The 22,407-nt window shown below is 42.8% G+C and overlaps 1 protein-coding gene across 4 annotated transcripts in view; it reads left to right on the top strand.

The window, feature by feature from the left end:
- The window catches only part of LOC136876022 (zinc finger protein 391), a 101,525-nt gene that overhangs the window by 1,482 nt on the left and 77,636 nt on the right, over positions 1–22,407 (top strand). Inside the window, exon 1 of one of the 4 annotated variants that reach the window (XM_068228172.1) lies at positions 2,855–3,142. The exons of the other annotated variants lie outside the window; for them this stretch is intronic. The gene's annotated coding sequence lies outside the window, so the exon portion shown is untranslated. Of the gene's footprint in view, positions 1–2,854; positions 3,143–22,407 lie in introns of those variants that run through there. 4 annotated transcript variants of the gene reach the window in all.

Raw genomic sequence — 22,407 nt, 5'->3', positions numbered from 1 at the left:
GGTACATGTTTCACCCATTATTTTGGGCATCTTACAGATAGGCCTTACATTCATGAGGTCATTAGGGCAAGTCTGATTTTAGACAGGGGTGAGTGAAACCCGTTCCAAGTACCCTCCTGCCAGTGTTCCCACCTGTTTGCACGAGCGATGATTCTCGCTACTTTCATGGCCGTCACTTCTAAATTATCATCCGGATATTCTTAGTCAACCCAGCTACAAAGTTGACCTGAAAACAGACCAGTATAAAGATAGATTAGTGGAGCTGGCCTTTTGGTAGGTTCGATCCTGGCTCAGTTTGCTGGTATTTGAAGGTGCTCAACCTCGTATCGGTACATTCACTGGCACGTAAAAGAACTCCTGCGGGACAAAATTGCGGCTCGGCGACATTTCCAAAAAGTAGTTAGCGGGACGTAAAACACTGAAGGTAGTTTGATCCGGGAGCTGACTTCCTTCTTACAGAATACTGCGTTAGTTTTGCTGCACCTCACTGACACCACTTTAGTGCTGGAAAGGCTCCTTTTCGTACCGTATTCATTCGAAGATATCAAGAGTAGAGTCTGTCACGTCCAGGCAGGAGCTCCTCCAAGACACATTTTCTCCAGCACTAACTTACTCAGAGAAACAGTGAGTTAGTTGGGACTTGATTATCGTGCTTGTTTTCCTGTGCATACACTTCTCATAAATCATGTTTCAGTAAAAATCTTTAAGCTCTTTATGCGTTACCAGCATTTTGTCCCAGTGTAGCAATATTCCATATTTCCTCTTGTGAGGGTACGTTTACCACGGAAATACGCACGTCTAAAAATAAAAATAAAAGGAAGTCATACCGAGGTACCGTATCGGTACAAGAGTACCGCTTTGCTTTCTTGATATGACTTTATTTACAAAAATAAAAGTTCATTAGATTTCTGAAGTCAAATTATGTCATTTAAATGTTTTTCGTCTTAGAACTAGTTTTGATCAGTGTGATGGTCATCTTCAGGTAACGAATGGGTTAACGGGATAAATACCCAATCAGGCAGGCGGTGAATTGTTCAAAGTCAAAAGTGACTGTGCAGCCCTGAAGGTGGTTTTCCGTGGTTTCCCATTTTCACACCAGGCAAATGCTGGGGCTGTACCTTAATTAAGCCCACGGGCGCTTCCTTCCCATTCCTAGGCCTTTCCTATCCCGTCGTTGCCATAAAACCTATCTGTGTCGATGTGACGTAAAGCAAATAAAAATAAAATATTCCTATAAGGAAAGAGAATATGTACAGTCAATGGGGTTGATTATTCTAAAAATTAAGTATATAGTCAATAATGTTATTAGCAGTAAAACAAAACCCCATGGTGCGTTAGCCTACCAAGCGACCGCTGCTCAGCTCGAAGGTGACATGGTCAGCACGACAAATCCTCTTGGCTGTTATTCTTTGCTTCCTAGATCGAGACTATTAGCTTAAATCCTGCTCACTAAAATTAAAATTAAGTGACAACCACTTCAACATCTAGACTGTTATTCCTGAATAAACGTATAAGAGTATAAAATGTGCACTATAGTGCTATTAAAACAATGTGCTTGTTCTGACAGCCCTCAGCGTGGTAGTAGGAGGTGGCAGTTACTATGGCAACCAGTACACGCCTCCCGTTTCAGCCAATCCCAGCTCGGCATGCACTCTCCCTTTTTCTACCCCCGCTGTCTGAAAGCTTCGTGAGGCGGTCGGTCCGAGTTCCACGTTGCCAATATAGTATAGCGCAGCACATGTGGCTGGGCTAACAATGTCTACTTTGAGAGATATCATTGTCTGTATAGTGTGTTTTTTAAATCAACTAAATATTATAGTGCTATTGTGTTCGTGTTAATAAGTGTATCATTCTCGAGGCTGGCATTCTAGTGTAGTGTAAATTATAGTATTGTGTAGTATAGTGTAATTTTAACACCGTCTCATTTACTGAACTCAAAATGTTGCAACCCGTTCAGAGCGCCGCTAAACGACAACGAGGGCGACCTAGAAATCATTCACCTAGAAAAAAGGCAAGCGTAATGGGGAGGCATGGCTTCGCTATTCGTGGTCAAGCTCGCGATATGGTATGTGCCTTACGGGAATATTTTGAGGCTAAAGGGAAAAATGGAGGCCCACTGATAGACGTTAACAAAGTTGTAGAAAGAACAGCAGCAGCTTTAAAATTTCTCAAGCTACAGTAATTAGAATAGGGAAAGAAAAAGAAAAGAAAGAAAAGGAGCCTTGGGAAGAAGGTGAAGGGAAAAGAGAGGGAATGGATGTAATTGGACCATCACATGACAGGTTATCAACACCGGGCAAAACCCGACTCATTAAAGCCTATGAGGAAGGGGAATGAGAGTTTGTCTTACGATATTTGAGCTGATAAAATTACTGCTGAGCCACCTTGGAATAATAGCAACGATATTTAACGTTTTTCTAACTCTTTCATGATCACCGTTAATGGATATTATTTTCCGCAGAGCCGAGCGCAGAACGAGAGCTGTTGACTGTGATGTAGTAACTCCTGCTGGATCATGTGGCAACACAGTGCTCCCACTCCTTTGTTCGGCGCCACGTGCTGCGAACTGTCAGAACACGCACATTGTTTTAATAGCACTATAGTTGATTGTGGAGGTTCTTTGTATAGCTGTAGCCAAGGTTGTGGTGATGTGCAATTTTTTAAAAAATAAAGTCATATTCGTCAACACAGGCCTTAACATGAAAACTCTTACGTATATATTCTCAGTTTGAGTTATCAAACACAGCATGCACCAATACCATTAATACTGAGTAAGCCTTCGCCTTTCTTTTTTTCTTCTTCAAAATGGCGCCCGGTAATGACGACATAGTGTTTTATCAAATACAGTAGAGACAATACGCGACACTCAGCGAGATATCGAGGGACAGCTATTGGAGCTCTCTGTAGTGAGTAGACCTGAAAACTACTGATTCTGTCATAACAGCACGTGTATTTTTGTGTGAAGTTTTTGGTGTTATTTATGCGTTTCCAGTGAGTTGACATAATTAAATAGTAGCGTGTATCATTCCTTGATATCTCCTCTCAACATGAGGGGAAAGGTATGTGCTGTGTTTGGCTGCAGTAACTATGAAGTAGAGAAGAATGCACGGTCGTTCTTCAGGTTCCCTCGTGACAAGAAAATGTAAGTAATATTGTGTTTGCATATATATTCTTCCAATGACAGAGATTTTTACAGTACTTCATAATCTTCTGACCTGCTCGACCCATGTTTTAACTGGCTTAAAATGTAATACGCATATTTGATTGTATAGTGCAACAGTTAACCTTCAGTACCGATGTGGTGTTGTAGGTGTGATCTGTGGGTTTTGAAACGTCACAGAAGTGATTTGGATAAGGTGTACAAGGAAGAAGGGACGTTATGCTTGTATAAGAATTATAAGATCTGTTCAGATCATTTCCAGGCCAGCGACTTTAAAAATCCTTGACTATACAGCCAATGGTATGTTACATTCTTACACTAATTGTACGTAAATATTCCTCAAAGCATCACTATCGACAGCATTTTCATACTTTTCTTTCATTTATCCCTTGTTCTCAGATTAAAGCCGGGATTTTATAGAATATCTTTCTGTTAGTAGGCTTCATGTTAAGAGGAAAATTGTCCAGCTATTAAATGTTAATTCGCCAGGCTGAGTGGCTCAGGCGGTTAAGGTGCTGACCTTCTGACCCCAACTTGGCAGGTTCGATCCTGGCTCAGTCCGGTGGTATTTGAAGGTGCTCAAATACGTCAGCCTCATGTTGGTAGATTTATTGGCATGTAAAAGAACTCCTGCGGGACTAAATTCCGGCACCTCGGCGTCTCCGAAAACCGTAAAAGAGTAGTTAGTGGGACGTAAAACAAATAACATTATTATTATTATTATTAAATCTTAATTCATTGCATCATATGTGTAAGGAATGTGCCGATATTTTTATTGACAAGTGTCTTAATGTGATGATACAATGTTTTTAAATAAGAAAAAAGACAAATCCAACCGTAAGAGTTCAGGCAGGAATGCTAAAGCTAAAAAAAGTAATGCATAATGAAAGATCAAGCCATTTCACAGCAGTCCATTTCACTTCTTGTTTATATGTCTAATTTCAGTTGTTAATAATAACCTTTTAAATAATTCTTCATTCAATTATCCAGAATTGCTTTAGCAAGTTCGAAGTTGATATCTCAATAACACTTTCTTTCTAGACATAATTTATTTATCCATTTCCGTATATACATTTCCGTATATACATTTCCATTGATATTTGAATTTAGCACGATGTTTTCAGGTCAAGTCACTAGGAGCGCCATGATCGAATTGTCTCCCATTTTAACATGGCTAAATCTGTAAGTGTTGTGTATTGTCTCTACTCTATTTGGTTTTATCCTCCGAGTAAATTAACCGTAAAATGTGATGAAAAGTGCGGAAAATGTCGAAGATTAGTGAAAACTGGAATGTTCTGTGATTCATGTGATCGATGGTGGCATTATAAGTGTGGAAATTGCCCTAGAGACGTAAAAACTAATGAGCAGTGTGTTCGGAATGTTGTAGTTGGCGACGGCGTTGACGATGAAGCACTGAAAACAATCGATGAGGAATACAAAAGTGCATTAGAAATTATAAACATTCTACAAAAGGACAATGAGGCTCTTAAAGTTGAAAATCAAGAATTAAAAGAAAGACTGCGATCGATAAAATTTGGGACTGACCATTCTTCGAGTGATATACCAGTACCAGTAACAAACTCAAGCACGTGGTGTCAAGTAGTTCATGGATGGCCGACTAAGAAGAAATCTACAGCTGAATTTCCGGAAATAAACATCAGAAATAGGTTTTCTGCCCTAAATAATTTAATTCTGGAACAAAGTGATCGCGCGTGTGAAACCAAATCATCGCGATCTGCTGCCGTTGCAGTGCCGAGGTTAAAATTTAGGCCTAGATTTCAGATTCAAGACCTACTTAGGCCTAAATCAGCAAAGGTAGCTGTGTTTGATGATAGCCAAGGAAGGGGAAACATAGAAGAAGCAACTAGGAACTTTGGGAGCGGTGATGCAGTGCTTATCATCGGTGGGACGAACGACGTAGCTCACGACGATGCCAAGAATATATGATCACAACTTAAATATACAGTAGGGAAGATGACCCACACTAACGTCTTTGTAGTGAACGTGCCCCACAGGCATGATTTGATTAGAGACTCGTGTGTGAACATTGAAGTGGTCAAGTTCAATACAGATATTGTTAAAATTTGTAAACATTTTCGGAATACTCAGGTTATTGAATGCAACAGTTTTGAGAGATACTGTTATACAAAACATGGCCTCCATCTAAACAATTCAGGTAAACGAAAGATAGCAAATATTATTCTAGATTTTGTTAATCTTAAGATAAGTACTGTAAAACAGGCAACTCCCTTGCGTTATTATACTGACCAGGAAAACTAGTAGAATGAGCCACCTGTACTTCAAGTTGTCTCAACCAAATAGAAAATTAAACTCAGGAAAGTAAGGAATTTCAAGTTACCCAATTGCAACAGTCAAGTTTTAGGGAGGAAGGTGGTCTGAGATTGCTCTTGGTAAACTGTCAGAGTGTAGTAAATAAACAATTAAAATTGGGTACATTGATGGAATCTTATGAGACAGATGTGGTGATAGGAGTGGAATCGTGGTTGAGAGAAGGGGTGGGTAATAGAGGAGTATTTCCAGAAGGGTACACAGTCTATCGTAGAGACCGAGGAGATAAAAAAGGGAGGGGGGGTGTTTATTCTGGTGAAGGAAACTTATTGTTCACATGAATGGTTTACCGATGAAACAGATGAAATATTAGGGATAAAATTAGTTTGTGATAATATGAAGGAGGTGGGAATTATAGGAACATACAGGCCTGGAAGAGAGGAAAGAGACATGGAAATCTTTAAGAAAATAATAGATTATACTCATAAAAACAATAATGATATGGTAATAATTGGGGGAGATCTAAATTTGCCTGAAGTTGAATGGAATGGAGCTGCAAGTGAAGCCCATGAACAGAAACTGGCAAATAAGTTAATTTGGGAGGGAGGATTTATACAAGTAGTACAAGAACACTTGCACTACACTTGCAGTACACTTGCTATCCCTCTCAGCAGGTCAGCAGCATTCAGCCGTTCCTTTGTTGCAAATGGAGCTAGAATATGGAATTCTCTCCCCCACAACATTAGAGCCATACAATCCTTAAATTCCTTCAAGTTGTCTTGCCGTGAGCATCTCCTCGATATGTGCCGCCAGGCTGAATGAATCTGGCAGAGTGAATGTGTGTATGAATGTACGTTTACTGTGCTTAGGGTATTTAGTGTCAATCAACTTTTAATTTGTAACGATAGTTTAAGACATGACTAAGAATATTTATAGAGTTTATGTTATTATGTTTCATATTTTGTTTCTAGTTTGTAATGGTAGTTTTAAGATAAGATTATGAATATTGCTCTCAGATGTACTATGTTAATGAAGTGTGGTTAAGTGTAAGAGAGGACCATGAGTCCTAACTTCGCCACTACAAATAAAGGCAAATATAATAATATAATAATAATATAATAAGAACCGACTTGTCTCAATAACTTACTAGATGTATTCTTGGTTAAACAATGGGAAATTGTTGATAAAACTGAGGTAATTGAAGGAATAGGAGACCATAAGGCTGTAATAATGGATGTAGGACTCGTACCAAAAATACTTAATAAGAGGGTCACACAAGACAAGAAAGTGTACAAAAAAAAAACTAACGATGAATTTGGGACTTGCCTTAAATCACAATTCAGTTGTTGGATACGTGAAGGGAGTAATGTGGATAGGGCTAAATTTAAAGGAATCGTTTGGGAAGGAGAGAAGAGATTTGTACCTGTCAAGAAGGGTAAAGTGACCTCAGACCCTGTTTATTATACAAGGGAAATAATAAAATGAATAAGAAAATGTAGAATAGTAAACAGGAAAATCAAAGAGGGTAGGGAGAGTAGAAAAACTAGAAAACAGCTAATGATGAAACTGAATAGAGTGAAAAAGGAAGCAAAAGAGAATTATATGAATGGCATACTTCAAGAGGGTAATGACCACAAAGGGAAATGGAAAAAGCTGTATTCATATATCAGGAATCAAAAAGGAAAATGAATCCAAATTCCTACAATGGTGGGAGAAGGGGGTGAACACTATTTAACAGATACTGAGAAGACAAACCTCTTTAGTAGAGAATTCAGAGATTCAGTAGAAGATTGTCAGGAGTTGGAAACCGAAACAGAAGATAGAGAGGGAGAGACACAGGGAATCAAGAAGCTTCTCATTCACAAATGAAGATATTTTCAGAGGAATCCAACTGCTTCAGCAAGGAAAAGCAGCAGGAAGTGATCAAATTACTGGGAAGGTGTTAAAGACAATGGGGTGGTACATTGTGCCTTATTTAAAATTTCTCTTTGACTATGTCATAAATAATAGTGTAATACCAAAGGAATGGAAGGAATCTATAATAATACCAATTTATAAAGGAAAGGGTGATAAAAGGAAACCAGAGAACTACAGACCAATCAGCCTGACCAGTATAGTTTGTAAAATACTGGAGAGTTTAATATCTAAGTACATCAGAGGGATATGTGATGATAAAAATTGGTTCATAAGGAGCCAGTAAGGATTTAGAAAGAAATTTTCGTGTGAGGCACAACTGGTGGGATTTCAGCAGGACATATCAGATCAGTTGGATTCAGGAGGCCAGTTAGATTGCATAGCCATAGATCTTTCCAAAGCCTTTGATAGAGTGGAACATGGAATATTATTAAAAGAAATTGGAGGGAATAGGATTGGACGTAAGGGTTACACGTTGGAAAAGACATTTCTAAATTCAAGGGTTCAGAAAGTCAAACTAGGAAATAATGTATAGCAGGAAGAGAAAGTTTGGAAGGGAATTGCACAGGGTAGTATAATCGGTCTGTTACTTTTCTTAATATACGCAAATGATTTAGGGAACAATATAACATCAAAAATAAGATTGTATGCAGATGACATAATTGTTTATAGGGAAATAATTAACATTGAGGATTGTTCAGAATTATAACGGGACCTTGAAAGTATCCAACAATAGGTTGAAGAAAATAATGTGAAGGTTAATGGAGGCAAATCAACTGCTACAACTTCTACAAACAGGAGCTTTAAAACTGAATTTGAATATACTTTGGACGAGGTAGTTATCCCAAAAGATTGCAAGTGCAAATACTTAGGTGTGAGATTTGAAAGTAATTTGCACTGGAAGAGTCATGTTGATGACATTGTTGGGAAAGCATACAGATCGTTACATGTCATAATGAGGCTACTTAAAGGATGCAACAAAGAATTAAAAGAGAAAAGTTACTGAAGTATGGTTCGACCATTATTGGAATATGCAAACAGTGTTTGGGATCCTCACCAAGAATATCTAATAAAAGAAGTAGATAGTGTGCAGAGGAAAGCAGCAAGATTTGTAACGGCGGATTTCAGGAGAAAGAGTATTGTATCAGAAATGTTAAAGGAACTAGGGTGGGAAACTTTAAGTAAGGGAAGGGAGAAATCTAGACTTATAGGAGTATATAGAGCCTATGCAGGAGAAGCAGCATGGGAGAAATCTGTGAGAGGCTTCAGTTGGAAAATAATTATATCGGCAGGACTGACCACAAAAAATAAAATTAGAAGGAATTTTAGCGGAAGCAATTGGGGTAAATTTTCATTCATTGGGAAGGGTGTGAAGGAGTGGAACAGTTTACCAGGAGTAGTGTTTGATCCTTTTCCAAAATCTGTACAGATATTCAAGAAGAGAATAAACAGCAACAGAAAAAATAAACATGTTCGAGGGCATTTGACCAGTGCAGGCTATTGTACATAAAAAATGTGTGTGATTAAATTAATTCCATCCCCTGGTCTATGGAGTTTGGACAGCCGAAGTGGGGTACTGCCTGTAGGGGTGAAATACAGTGGGGACTTCGAGGGCCCTGGGACTGCTACGGTAGCTGTGAAGGCCCTTCAGGAACTCTGAAAAGTATTGGCAAAAGGGGCTCTGGTTAAGACGCAGCAGGTCGTTATGCTACTTAGGTTCTAGAACGGGTAAAAAAAAAAAGTAAATAAATAAATGCAATGTAAATTTTAATCTTATACCAGTTGTACAGTATGATTTGAAGTAATTCCACATACTGTATATCAGTTGACTATATTTGTAAGTAGTACAGGAGATATTATAAGTAGAATTTTGTAAACAATATAAATTTATTAAGGATGAGCTGTGTGTTTAATAGAAAAAATTGTTAGCGTTAATTGTATAATATTGTATTATAGGAAAATTTTTTTCTCTTGTTAATTTAATATTTAGTGCTTGACAATAATGTATTTTAGTGTACCATTTGCCACTGAGGTAGACACCTCATTTGCAAATAAAGGGATTTTGATTTTGACTAGTTCATCAAGATCAACCTGTCAGAGCGGTACACGCATGTTCTGTACTATGGTCTAGCAGTTATGATTGAAGCTGTTCGTTTTTCTCCTTGAAGCAGAAGGTTCCTTGATCTCTGGTTCAGTAGTATTTTGTCCCTGAAATTTGAGAGTGATGTTAGCTCCAGCACCTGGGGCAGCACTGTGCTATCAGCACACTTCTTCATTTCCTCTCGGGGAATCGCAGGAATGTCAAAATAATCATAAATTTTGTCTATTCAGGGCTTTCTTGAGACGATTCTTTCTCATCTATTTTCCTTATCTCCCGCTGTCTTTCATTCCATCTTTCTTGAATGGAAATGGGAAAACATGTCTAATTATGTGGGTCAAATTGAACAGTTTATAAGGATCCCAGGAACTCAGAATGAAGCACTTGGGGAAAGTAATGGTGAGAAGGTTTTTTAAGATCTTTATGGAAGAGTTAGTGGAACTAATAGTTCGTGAAACAAATATCTAGGGGCTCATTTGTACCACTTTGTTCCAGCATGCAGGACTGGAAACCATTCATGAAGAATCAAATACACATTGTAATTGATCTTTTTATGCTTACGGGTATTGCTGCAGACATCTCTGTGGTTCACAGAGGGAAGGAAGCATGAGCGGTGAAAGGCAGGACAAAGCAAAAATTAAACTTCAAGACAAATCTATTAACATTTTTCAACAGAAGAAAGTTTTAATATTGCAATAATAATATAATAGACTATGTAGAAGTTGCTCAGTAAGATCACAAAGTGAGAATGTCCAAACACTACAGGACAGCTCATCAGCTGTTTAACAAGGGGAGCCTGAAAGCTCAGAGTAATTTTCCCTACGTCAGCACAGAAGCTCATACACTCACAGAAGAATTACATCTTGGATGTTGTTACATAATGGGTTTAGAACAGGGCATGTTAAACACCCATCGAGCCGTCGCTTCTGATGCAATTTGCCAGGTGTGTCTTGAACCCAGTAATTTCATTGTCTAGAACCAAAAGTAAGGGTCTCAAATGATTTAACATAAATTTTAAAGGGTCATGAATCTAGGAATACATTTGACATATTACCAAGAGAAAGAGCAATACATAAGCCATATTACAGCCGTTATTTACACAACAGTAAATAATGGGCAGAAATCCCACAGAAGTCAAGGAAGAACGAGAAAGGTTAAACTGAAAATAAAGGGTTGAAAATCAAAATGATTTGAGGCAAAACCCCAGCACTCCAGAGAAAATACACATTTACCTAATTGGGCACAGGGTCCGATGAAGCAGAGGCTGTCCATACTACCAAGTGACCATGTTATGGAAAAGTTTAAAGGCGAAAAGGAAGAGATTACATTTTAATGGTTAGGAAAAGTCTTAGTCACCAAATTTTAAGTAGAGATGAAGTTTAACATCACTCGTGCTCCCTTACATTTTACAAGGTCCCATCAGCTGGAAGTTTCATATCTGAAGAAGGAGAACAGGGGCCAGAAAAGTTCCTACATATTGAAGTTTCAAGGTGAACACAAACTGAAAATTACATTCTAAAATGGAGGCATAGTAATTCTCCTAGGTACACATGCAGGTAGATCACATGTTTGGTATTCTGCCTCCCTTGTCAGTCCATTCTCATGCTGGCCGACACTCCACATCCTCTCTGATGCTCAACAGACTCGAACAAATCCCGCCCCTCAGAGAGTAATCGAGCTCAACTTACCAGAAGGAAAAGAAAGTAAAGATGTGATTGGAGAATAGGGTTTTAGGAACAGAGCAATACTAGCAGGGGTGCCAACATAAACAAAGCATAAGGACTAAATGATCAAACTTAGAAAAGCAACATTTCTTTCTCTGTGTTAGAGTTGCGCATCTGTTCCTTAACAGATTTCGTGAAGTAGGGAACACTACAGAAGAGCCGGAGAGGCCTAACTCACAGTTCAGGTATAATACAAATGCCTACACTACAGAAGAGCCGGAGAGGCCTAACTCACAGTTCAGGTATAATATAAATGCCTACACTACAGAAGAGCCGGAGGGGCCTACCTCACAGTTCAGGTATAATACAAAGCTACACCATTGTTTGGGTCTGTTATTACAGTGGATAGATTTGAATCAATTAGAAATATTATGCACATATTTTAAAATGAGGTAGTTAATACATGTCATAAATATTCCAAACTTTTCAAAATTTATCTGATTATGCCCTACCTGAAAAATAAGTTACAGAACAGAACATCGTAGTTGATGGTACACTAATGCTATGGCAGGGTAGGTTGTAATTTAGGCAATACACACCTCTAATCTCTGCAAAATTTGGCATAAAATCATGTGAAATATGCAAGTCAACTTCAGTAGGAGGCCCGGGACACACTGTGCTGCTTACCTCCTTTCCTTGAGTACAGTAATAAGCCTGGTGCACTCAGTGCTACTTTCCTTGAGTACAGTAGGAGGCCTGGTGCACTCAGTGCTGCTTTCCTTCAGTACAGTAATAAGCCTGGTGCACTCAGTGCTGCTTTCCTTGAGTACAGTAATAAGCCTGGTGCACTCAGTGCTGCTCTCCTTGAGTACAGTAATAAGCCTGGTGCACTCAGTGCTACTTTCCTTGAGTACAGTAGGAGGCCTGGTGCACTCAGTGCTGCTTTCCTTGAGTACAGTAATAAGCCTGGTGCACTCAGTGCTGCTTTCCTTGAGTACAGTAGGAGGCCTGGTGCACTCAGTGCTACTTTCCTTGAGTACAGTAGGAGGCCTGGTGCACTCAGTGCTGCTTTCCTTCAGTACAGTAATAAGCCTGGTGCACTCAGTGCTACTTTCCTTGAGTACAGTAGGAGGCCTGGTGCACTCAGTGCTACTTTCCTTGAGTACAGTAGGAGGCCTGGTGCACTCAGTGCTGCTTTCCTTGAGTACAGTAATAAGCCTGGTGCACTCAGTGCTGCTTTCCTTGAGTACAGTAATAAGCCTGGTGCACTCAGTGCTGCTTTCCTTCAGTACAGTAATAAGCCTGGTGCACTCAGTGCTGCTTTCCTTGAGTACAGTAGGAGGCCTGGTGCACTCAGTGCTGCTTTCCTTGAGTACAGTAGGAGGCCTGGTGCACTCAGTGCTGCTTTCCTTGAGTACACTAGGAGGCCTGGTGCACTCAGTGCTACTTTCCTTGAGTACAGTAATAAGCCTGGTGCACTCAGTGCTACTTTCCTTGAGTACAGTAGGAGGCCTGGTGCACTCAGTGCTGCTTTCCTTGAGTACAGTAGGAGGCCTGGTGCACTCAGTGCTGCTTTCCTTGAGTACAGTAGGAGGCCTGGTGCACTCAGTGCTACTTTCCTTGAGTACACTAGGAGGCCTGGTGTTCTCAGTGCTGCTTTCCTTGAGTACAGTAGGAGGCCTGGTGCACTCAGTGCTACTTTCCTTGAGTGCTGTAGGAGGCCTGGTGCACTCAGTGCTGCTTTCCTTGAGTACAGTAGGAGGCCTGGTGCACTCAGTGCTGCTTTCCTTGAGTACAGTAATAAGCCTGGTGCACTCAGTGCTGCTTTCCTTGAGTACAGTAATAAGCCTGGTGCACTCAGTGCTGCTTTCCTTGAGTACAGTAATAAGCCTGGTGCACTCAGTGCTACTTTCCTTGAGTACAGTAGGAGGCCTGGTGCACTCAGTGCTACTTTCCTTGAGTACAGTAGGAGGCCTGGTGCACTCAGTGCTGCTTTCCTTGAGTACAGTAATAAGCCTGGTGCACTCAGTGCTACTTTCCTTGAGTACAGTAGGAGGCCTGGTGCACTCAGTGCTACTTTCCTTGAGTACAGTAGGAGGCCTGGTGCACTCAGTGCTGCTTTCCTTGAGTACAGTAATAAGCCTGGTGCACTCAGTGCAGCTTTCCTTGAGTACAGTAATAAGCCTGGTGCACTCAGTGCAGCTTTCCTTGAGTACAGTAATAAGCCTGGTGCACTCAGTGCAGCTTTCCTTGAGTACAGTAGGAGGCCTGGTGCACTCAGTGCTACTTTCCTTGAGTACAGTAGGAGGCCTGGTGCACTCAGTGCTGCTTTCCTTGAGTACATTAATAAGCCTGGTGCACTCAGTGCTGCTTTCCTTGAGTGCTGTAGGAGGCCTGGTGCACTCAGTGCTGCTTTCCTTGAGTACAGTAGGAGGCCTGGTGCACTCAGTGCTGCTTTCCTTGAGTACAGTAATAAGTCTGGTGCACTCAGTGCTACTTTCCTTGAGTACAGTAATAAGCCTGGTGCACTCAGTGCTGCTTTCCTTGAGTACATTAATAAGCCTGGTGCACTCAGTGCTGCTTTCCTTGAGTGCTGTAGGAGGCCTGGTGCACTCAGTGCTGCTTTCCTTGAGTACAGTAGGAGGCCTGGTGCACTCAGTGCTGCTTTCCTTGAGTACAGTAATAAGCCTGGTGCACTCAGTGCTGCTTTCCTTGAGTACAGTAGGAGGCCTGGTGCACTCAGTGCAGCTTTCCTTGAGTACAGTAGGAGGCCTGGTGCACTCAGTGCTGCTTTCCTTGAGTACAGTAGGAGGCCTGGTGCACTCAGTGCGACTTTCCTTGAGTACAGTAATAAGCCTGGTGCACTCAGTGCAGCTTTCCTTGAGTACAGTAATAAGCCTGGTGCACTCAGTGCTACTTTCCTTGAGTACAGTAATAAGCCTGGTGCACTCAGTGCTACTTTCCTTGAGTACAGTAATAAGCCTGGTGCACTCAGTGCTACTTTCCTTGAGTACAGTAGGAGGCCTGGTGCACTCAGTGCTGCTTTCCTTGAGTACAGTAATAAGCCTGGTGCACTCAGTGCTGCTTTCCTTGAGTACAGTAATAAGCCTGGTGCACTCAGTGCTACTTTCCTTGAGTACAGTAATAAGCCTGGTGCACTCAGTGCTACTTTCCTTGAGTACAGTAATAAGCCTGGTGCACTCAGTGCAGCTTTCCTTGAGTACAGTAATAAGCCTGGTGCACTCAGTGCTACTTTCCTTGAGTACAGTAGGAGGCCTGGTGCACTCAGTGCTGCTTTCCTTGAGTACAGTAATAAGCCTGGTGCACTCAGTGCTGCTTTCCTTGAGTACAGTAATAAGCCTGGTGCACTCAGTGCAGCTTTCTTTGAGTACAGTAGGAGGCCTGGTGCACTCAGTGCAGCTTTCCTTGAGTACAGTAATAAGCCTGGTGCACTCAGTGCTGCTTTCCTTGAGTACAGTAATAAGCCTGGTGCACTCAGTGCTGCTTTCCTTGAGTACAGTAATAAGCCTGGTGCACTCAGTGCAGCTTTCCTTGAGTACAGTAATAAGCCTGGTGCACTCAGTGCTACTTTCCTTGAGTACAGTAATAAGCCTGGTGCACTCAGTGCTGCTTTCCTTGAGTACAGTAATAAGCCTGGTGCACTCAGTGCAGCTTTCCTTGAGTACAGTAGGAGGCCTGGTGCACTCAGTGCAGCTTTCCTTGAGTACAGTAATAAGCCTGGTGCACTCAGTGCTGCTTTCCTTGAGTACAGTAATAAGCCTGGTGCACTCAGTGCTGCTTTCCTTGAGTACAGTAATAAGCCTGGTGCACTCAGTGCAGCTTTCCTTGAGTACAGTAGGAGGCCTGGTGCACTCAGTGCTACTTTCCTTGAGTACAGTAGGAGGCCTGGTGCACTCAGTGCTGCTTTGTTTGAGTACAGTAATAAGCCTGGTGCACTCAGTGCTGCTTTCCTTGAGTACAGTAGGAGGCCTGGTGCACTCAGTGCTACTTTCCTTGAGTACAGTAGGAGGCCTGGTGCACTCAGTGCTGCTTTCCTTGAGTACAGTAGGAGGCCTGGTGCACTCAGTGTTACTTTCCTTGAGTACAGTAGGAGGCCTGGTGCACTCAGTGCTGCTTTCCTTGAGTACAGTAGGAGGCCTGGTGCACTCAGTGCTGCTTTCCTTGAGTACAGTAGGAGGCCTGGTGCACTCAGTGCTGCTTTCCTTGAGTACAGTAGGAGGCCTGGTGCACTCAGTGCTACTTTCCTTGAGTACAGTAGGAGGCCTGGTGCACTCAGTGCTGCTTTCCTTGAGTACAGTAGGAGGCCTGGTGCACTCAGTGCTGCTTTCCTTGAGTACAGTAGGAGGCCTGGTGCACTCAGTGCAGCTTTCCTTGAGTACAGTAGGAGGCCTGGTGCACTCAGTGCTGCTTTCCTTGAGTACAGTAATAAGCCTGGTGCACTCAGTGCTGCTTTCCTTGAGTACAGTAGGAGGCCTGGTGCACTCAGTGCTGCTTTCCTGGAGTACAGTAGGAGGCCTGGTGCACTCAGTGCTGCTTTCCTTGAGTACAGTAATAAGCCTGGTGCACTCAGTGCTACTTTCCTTGAGTACAGTAGGAGGCCTGGTGCACTCAGTGCTGCTTTCCTTGAGTACAGTAGGAGGCCTGGTGCACTCAGTGCTGCTTTGTTTGAGTACAGTAATAAGCCTGGTGCACTCAGTGCTGCTTTCCTTGAGTACAGTAGGAGGCCTGGTGCACTCAGTGCTGCTTTCCTTGAGTACAGTAGGAGGCCTGGTGCACTCAGTGCTGCTTTGTTTGAGTACAGTAATAAGCCTGGTGCACTCAGTGCAGCTTTCCTTGAGTACAGTAGGAGGCCTGGTGCACTCAGTGCTGCTTTCCTTGAGTACAGTAGGAGGCCTGGTGCACTCAGTGCTACTTTCCTTGAGTACAGTAGGAGGCCTGGTGCACTCAGTGCTGCTTTCCTTGAGTACAGTATGAGGCCTGGTGCACTCAGTGCTACTTTCCTTGAGTACAGTAATAAGCCTGGTGCACTCAGTGCTGCTTTGTTTGAGTACAGTAATAAGCCTGGTGCACTCAGTGCAGCTTTCCTTGAGTACAGTAGGAGGCCTGGTGTTCTCAGTGCTGCTTTCCTTGAGTACAGTAATAAGCCTGGTGCACTCAGTGCTACTTTCCTTGAGTACAGTAGGAGGCCTGGTGCACTCAGTGCTGCTTTCCTTGAGTACACTAGGAGGCCTGGTGCACTCAGTGCTGCTTTCCTTGAGTACAGTAATAAGCCTGGTGCACTCAGTGCTGCTTTCCTTGAGTGCTGTAGGAGGCCTGGTGCACTCAGTGCTACTTTCCTTGAGTACAGTAGGAGGCCTGGTGCACTCAGTGCAGCTTTCCTTGAGTACAGTAGGAGGCCTGGTGCACCCAGTGCAGCTTTCCTTGAGTACAGTAGGAGGCCTGGTGCACTCATTGCTACTTTCCTTGAGTACAGTAATAAGCCTGGTGCACTCAGTGCAGCTTTCCTTGAGTACAGTAGGAGGCCTGGTGCACCCAGTGCAGCTTTCCTTGAGTACAGTAGGAGGCCTGGTGCACTCAGTGCAGCTTTCCTTGAGTACAGTAGGAGGCCTGGTGCACTCAGTGCTGCTTTCCTTGAGTACAGTAGGAGGCCTGGTGCACCCAGTGCAGCTTTCCTTGAGTACAGTAGGAGGCCTGGTGCACTCAGTGCTACTTTGTTTGAGTACAGTAATAAGCCTGGTGCACTTAGTGCTGCTTTCCTTGAGTACAGTAATAAGCCTGGTGCACTCAGTGCTACTTTGTTTGAGTACAGTAATAAGCCTGGTGCACTCAGTGCTGCTTTCCTTGAGTACAGTAGGAGGCCTGGTGCACTCAGTGCTGCTTTGTTTGAGTACAGTAATAAGCCTGGTCCACTCAGTGCTGCTTTCCTTGAGTACAGTAGGAGGCCTGGTGTTCTCAGTGCTGCTTTCCTTGAGTACAGTAGGAGGCCTGGTGCACTCAGTGCTGCTTTCCTTGAGTACAGTAATAAGCCTGGTGCACTCAGTGCTGCTTTCCTTGAGTACAGTAATAAGCCTGGTGCACTCAGTGCTACTTTCCTTGAGTACAGTAATAAGCCTGGTGCACTCAGTGCTGCTTTCCTTGAGTACAGTAGGAGGCCTGGTGCACTCAGTGCTGCTTTCCTTGAGTACAGTAATAAGCCTGGTGCACTCAGTGCTGCTTTCCTTGAGTGCTGTAGGAGGCCTGGTGCACTCAGTGCTGCTTTGTTTGAGTACAGTAATAAGCCTGGTGCACTCAGTGCTGCTTTCCTTGAGTGCTGTAGGAGGCCTGGTGCACTCAGTGCTGCTTTGTTTGAGTACAGTAATAAGCCTGGTGCACTCAGTGCAGCTTTCCTTGAGTACAGTAGGAGGCCTGGTGCACTCAGTGCTACTTTGTTTGAGTACAGTAATAAGCCTGGTGCACTCAGTGCTACTTTCCTTGAGTACAGTAGGAGGCCTGGTGCACTCAGTGCTACTTTCCTTGAGTACAGTAGGAGGCCTGGTCCACTCAGTGCTGCTTTCCTTGAGTACAGTAATAAGCCTGGTGCACTCAGTGCTGCTTTCCTTGAGTACAGTAGGAGGCCTGGTGCACTCAGTGCTACTTTCCTTGAGTACAGTAGGAGGCCTGGTGCACTCAGTGCTGCTTTCCTTGAGTACAGTAGGAGGCCTGGTGCACTCAGTGCTGCTTTCCTTGAGTACAGTAATAAGCCTGGTGCACTCAGTGCTGCTTTCCTTGAGTACAGTAGGAGGCCTGGTGCACTCAGTGCTGCTTTCCTTGAGTACAGTAATAAGCCTGGTGCACTCAGTGCTGCTTTCCTTGAGTACAGTAGGAGGCCTGGTGCACTCAGTGCTGCTTTCCTTGAGTACAGTAATAAGCCTGGTGCACTCAGTGCTACTTTGTTTGAGTACAGTAATAAGCCTGGTGCACTCAGTGCTGCTTTCCTTGAGTACAGTAGGAGGCCTGGTGCACTCAGTGCTGCTTTGTTTGAGTACAGTAATAAGCCTGGTCCACTCAGTGCTGCTTTCCTTGAGTACAGTAGGAGGCCTGGTGTTCTCAGTGCTGCTTTCCTTGAGTACAGTAGGAGGCCTGGTGCACTCAGTGCTGCTTTCCTTGAGTACAGTAATAAGCCTGGTGCACTCAGTGCTGCTTTCCTTGAGTACAGTAATAAGCCTGGTGCACTCAGTGCTACTTTCCTTGAGTACAGTAGGAGGCCTGGTGCACTCAGTGCTGCTTTCCTTGAGTACAGTAATAAGCCTGGTGCACTCAGTGCTGCTTTCCTTGAGTGCTGTAGGAGGCCTGGTGCACTCAGTGCTGCTTTGTTTGAGTACAGTAATAAGCCTGGTCCACTCAGTGCTGCTTTCCTTGAGTACAGTAGGAGGCCTGGTGCACTCAGTGCTGCTTTCCTTGAGTACAGTAATAAGCCTGGTGCACTCAGTGCAGCTTTCCTTGAGTACAGTAATAAGCCTGGTGCACTCAGTGCTGCTTTCCTTGAGTACAGTAGGAGGCCTGGTGCACTCAGTGCTGCTTTCCTTGAGTACAGTAATAAGCCTGGTGCACTCAGTGCTGCTTTCCTTGAGTACAGTAGGAGGCCTGGTGCACTCAGTGCTGCTTTCCTTGAGTACAGTAGGAGGCCTGGTGCACTCAGTGCTGCTTTCCTTGAGTACAGTAATAAGCCTGGTGCACTCAGTGCAGCTTTCCTTGAGTACAGTAATAAGCCTGGTGCACTCAGTGCTGCTTTCCTTGAGTACAGTAGGAGGCCTGGTGCACTCAGTGCTGCTTTCCTTGAGTACAGTAATAAGCCTGGTCCACTCAGTGCTGCTTTCCTTGAGTGCTGTAGGAGGCCTGGTGCACTCAGTGCTGCTTTCCTTGAGTACAGTAGGAGGCCTGGTGCACTCAGTGCTGCTTTCCTTGAGTACAGTAGGAGGCCTGGTGCACTCAGTGCTGCTTTCCTTGAGTACAGTAGGAGGCCTGGTGCACTCAGTGCAGCTTTCCTTGAGTACAGTAATAAGCCTGGTGCACTCAGTGCTGCTTTCCTTGAGTACAGTAATAAGCCTGGTGCACTCAGTGCTACTTTCCTTGAGTATAGTAGGAGGCCTGGTGCACTCAGTGCTGTGTTCCTTGAGTACAGTAATAAGCCTGGTGCACTCAGTGCTGCTTTCCTTGAGTACAGTAGGAGGCCTGGTGCACTCAGTGCAGCTTTCCTTGAGTACAGTAGGAGGCCTGGTGCACTCAGTGCAGCTTTCCTTGAGTACAGTAGGAGGCCTGGTGCACTCAGTGCAGCTTTCCTTGAGTACAGTAGGAGGCCTGGTGCACTCAGTGCTGCTTTCCTTGAGTACAGTAGGGGGCCTGATGCACTCAGTCCTGCTTTCCTATTTTTCTTGAGTACAGTAGGAGGCCTGGTGCACTCAGTGCTGCTTTCCTTGAGTACAGTAGGAGGCCTGGTCCACTCAGTGCAGCTTTCCTCCTTTCCTTGAGTACAGTAGGAGGCCTGGTGCACTCAGTGCTGCTTACCTCCCTTCCATGAGTACAGTAGGAGGCCTGTGAGGTTAGTCACATGATTTGGGCTCGAATACTCCCAAACAGTTGCTTGCCAACTTGAACACAATTAGGCCTCGTTCATTTCTTCTGGCAGAATGTTCCCCTTTTCATTACAGAAAGGTTGAATGCTACAAGAACTTCCAGAGCTGCACATTACTGTTTTAATTTTTTATTGCAAAATTTTAAGTTCCATTAATGGTAGGGTAGTTTTGAACTGGCTTTTCATGAACTTGTCTTTTACATCAAGTGGTGCCAAATGATGAAACGAAGAGAAACCCTCTGACCCGTTTCAGATTGAAACCTGTTATCTGGTTAAGGACAAGTTGTTTTGAGTGTTGTTCATTCTAGCTCACAACTAAAGATGTTGTGCATGGAAAATGAAACATGTACCAACAAAAATCTTTTAAAATAAATTTTATTATTCTAATCTAAAAAAATCGTAAAATTTTGAATTGATGGAAAGGTGGAAGCTTCCCTAATGTACAAGTTGGAACTTGTTGCATATAATTTAATTGTGATCGGTGAATGGAGTGCAACGGTAGGCTAAGGAAGTGAACGTAATGCACTAATAGAATTTGGATTGGGGCAAAGGAATGAAGGAGGAAGTTAGCTGGTTGAATTCAGCACCAATTATAAGTTAGTCCTTGCTAATAATTGGATCAAACTCCACAAACGATGGCTGTATACATGGATGAAACTTAGTGACACTGGAAGGTATCAAATAGACTTCATTACCATTAGGCAGAAATTCAGAAACCACTTGTTGGATTGCAAAATTTTCCCAGGAGCAAACGTGGACTCTGACCACAACTTGTTGGTCATGAAGTTAAAGAAGGGAAGGAAAACAAGGAGATATCTAGGCAAGCTGAAAGAAAAGAGTCCAAGGGATTATTTCAAGGAACATGTTGCACAAGGACTAAATGTAAAGGCAGAAGGAAACATGGGCAGTCATTTAAAATTAGGTCAGTAGGGCTGCTGAAGAAATGTTAGGAAGGAAGGAAGGAAGGCAGGAAGGACTAACTGAGAATCAGTGGATAAGTCAGGAAATACCAGACCTTAGTGATGAAATACAAGAAATAAGAGAGCAGAAAAGAAAACAAATGAATATAGAATGAAGTAGATTGAGGCTGCAAGTCAGCGAAGTAAGTATCGCTGAAGCCGAAGTGCAAGGATGTTGAAGGTTCTATGGTTCTAGGAATGGAAGATTCTGCATACAGGAAAACTGCAGAAACTTTCAGAGAAAGGAAATCTAGGTGTATGAATAATAAGAGCTCAGGTCGAAGAGCACTTCTAAGGAAAGAAGATAAAGCAGAAAGATGGCATGAACATATTCGACAGTTGTATCAGAGTAAAGAAGTAGATCGTATGGTTCAGGAATAAGAAGAGGCTGTTGATGCTGATGACATGGGAGACCCAATTTTGAGGTCAGAATTTGACAGAGCTTTGAGAGACCTAAGTAGGAACAAGGCACCCCGTATTTATGACATACACTCAGAATTACTGTCTGCCGTAGGAGAAACCAGCATGGAGAGGTTATTCCATTTAGTGTGTAAGATGAATGAGACAGGAGAAGTGCCCTCCGATTTTTGGCAGAATATTCTTATACCTATTCCCTAAAAGCTGATGCTGACAAGTGTGAAAACTACCGCACCGTTGGGTTAGTATCTCATGCCTGGAAAATGTTAACACATATTATTTACAGAAGAATGGAAAGAGAAGTTGAAGCTGAGTTGGGAGAAGATCAATTTCATTCAGAAGAAATGTTTGAACATGTGAAGCAATCCTGACTTTATTTCTGATCTTAGTGGGTGAAATTAAGAAACAGAAGCCCATGTACATTGTGTTCATAGATCTAGAAAAGGCATTTGATAATGGTGATTGGACCAAACTATTTGAAATTCTGAAGTTGATCAGGATCAGTTACTGAGAACAAAGAATTATCTATAATCAGTCTGTAGTTATAAGAATAGAGGGCTTTGAAAAGCAGCAGCAATCCAGAAAGGAGTGAGGCAAGGTTGCAGCTTGTTCCCCCTTCTTTTCAATGTTTATATAGAACAGGCAATTAGGGAAATCAAAGAGAAATCTGGAAACAGAATCGCAATCCATGGAAAACCCTGAGATTTGCCAAAGATATCTGAGTCTGCAGAAGAGCTGAATGGTGTGGATGTAAGGAGTAGAAGATGAAAGTAAATAAGTCCAAAACAAAAGTAATGGAGTGCAGTTGAACGAAGGCAGTTAATGCAGGAAATATTAAATTAGGAAATTAAGTCTTTAAGGATTTAGATGGATATTGTTAGTTCAATAGTAAAATGAGTAACGATGGCAGAATAAGGTGGACATAAAATACAGACTAGCTCAAGGAAGGAAGAACTTTCTTCAGAAAAGTAATTTGCTCACTTCAAACATTGATATAGGAATTAGGAAGATGTTTCTGAAGACTTTCGTCTGGAGTATAGCATTGTATGGAAGTGAGACATGTATGATAACTAGCTCAGAAAGAAAGAGAATAGAAGCTTTTGAAATGTGGTGTTACAGAAGAGTGTTGAAAGCGAGCTGGAGGGATCGAATCGTGAATGAAGAGATACTGAATTGAATTGGTGAGAGGAGATCAATGTGGCTAAATTTGATGAGTCGAAGAGATAGAATGATAGGACACATCTTTAGACACCCAGGACTTGTTCAGGAAAGTG

Source organism: Anabrus simplex, chromosome 6, assembly GCF_040414725.1.
Source record: "Anabrus simplex isolate iqAnaSimp1 chromosome 6, ASM4041472v1, whole genome shotgun sequence".
In the NCBI taxonomy this organism is placed as follows: domain Eukaryota; kingdom Metazoa; phylum Arthropoda; class Insecta; order Orthoptera; family Tettigoniidae; genus Anabrus; species Anabrus simplex.
This window is presented reverse-complemented; position numbering and strand designations above follow the sequence as displayed.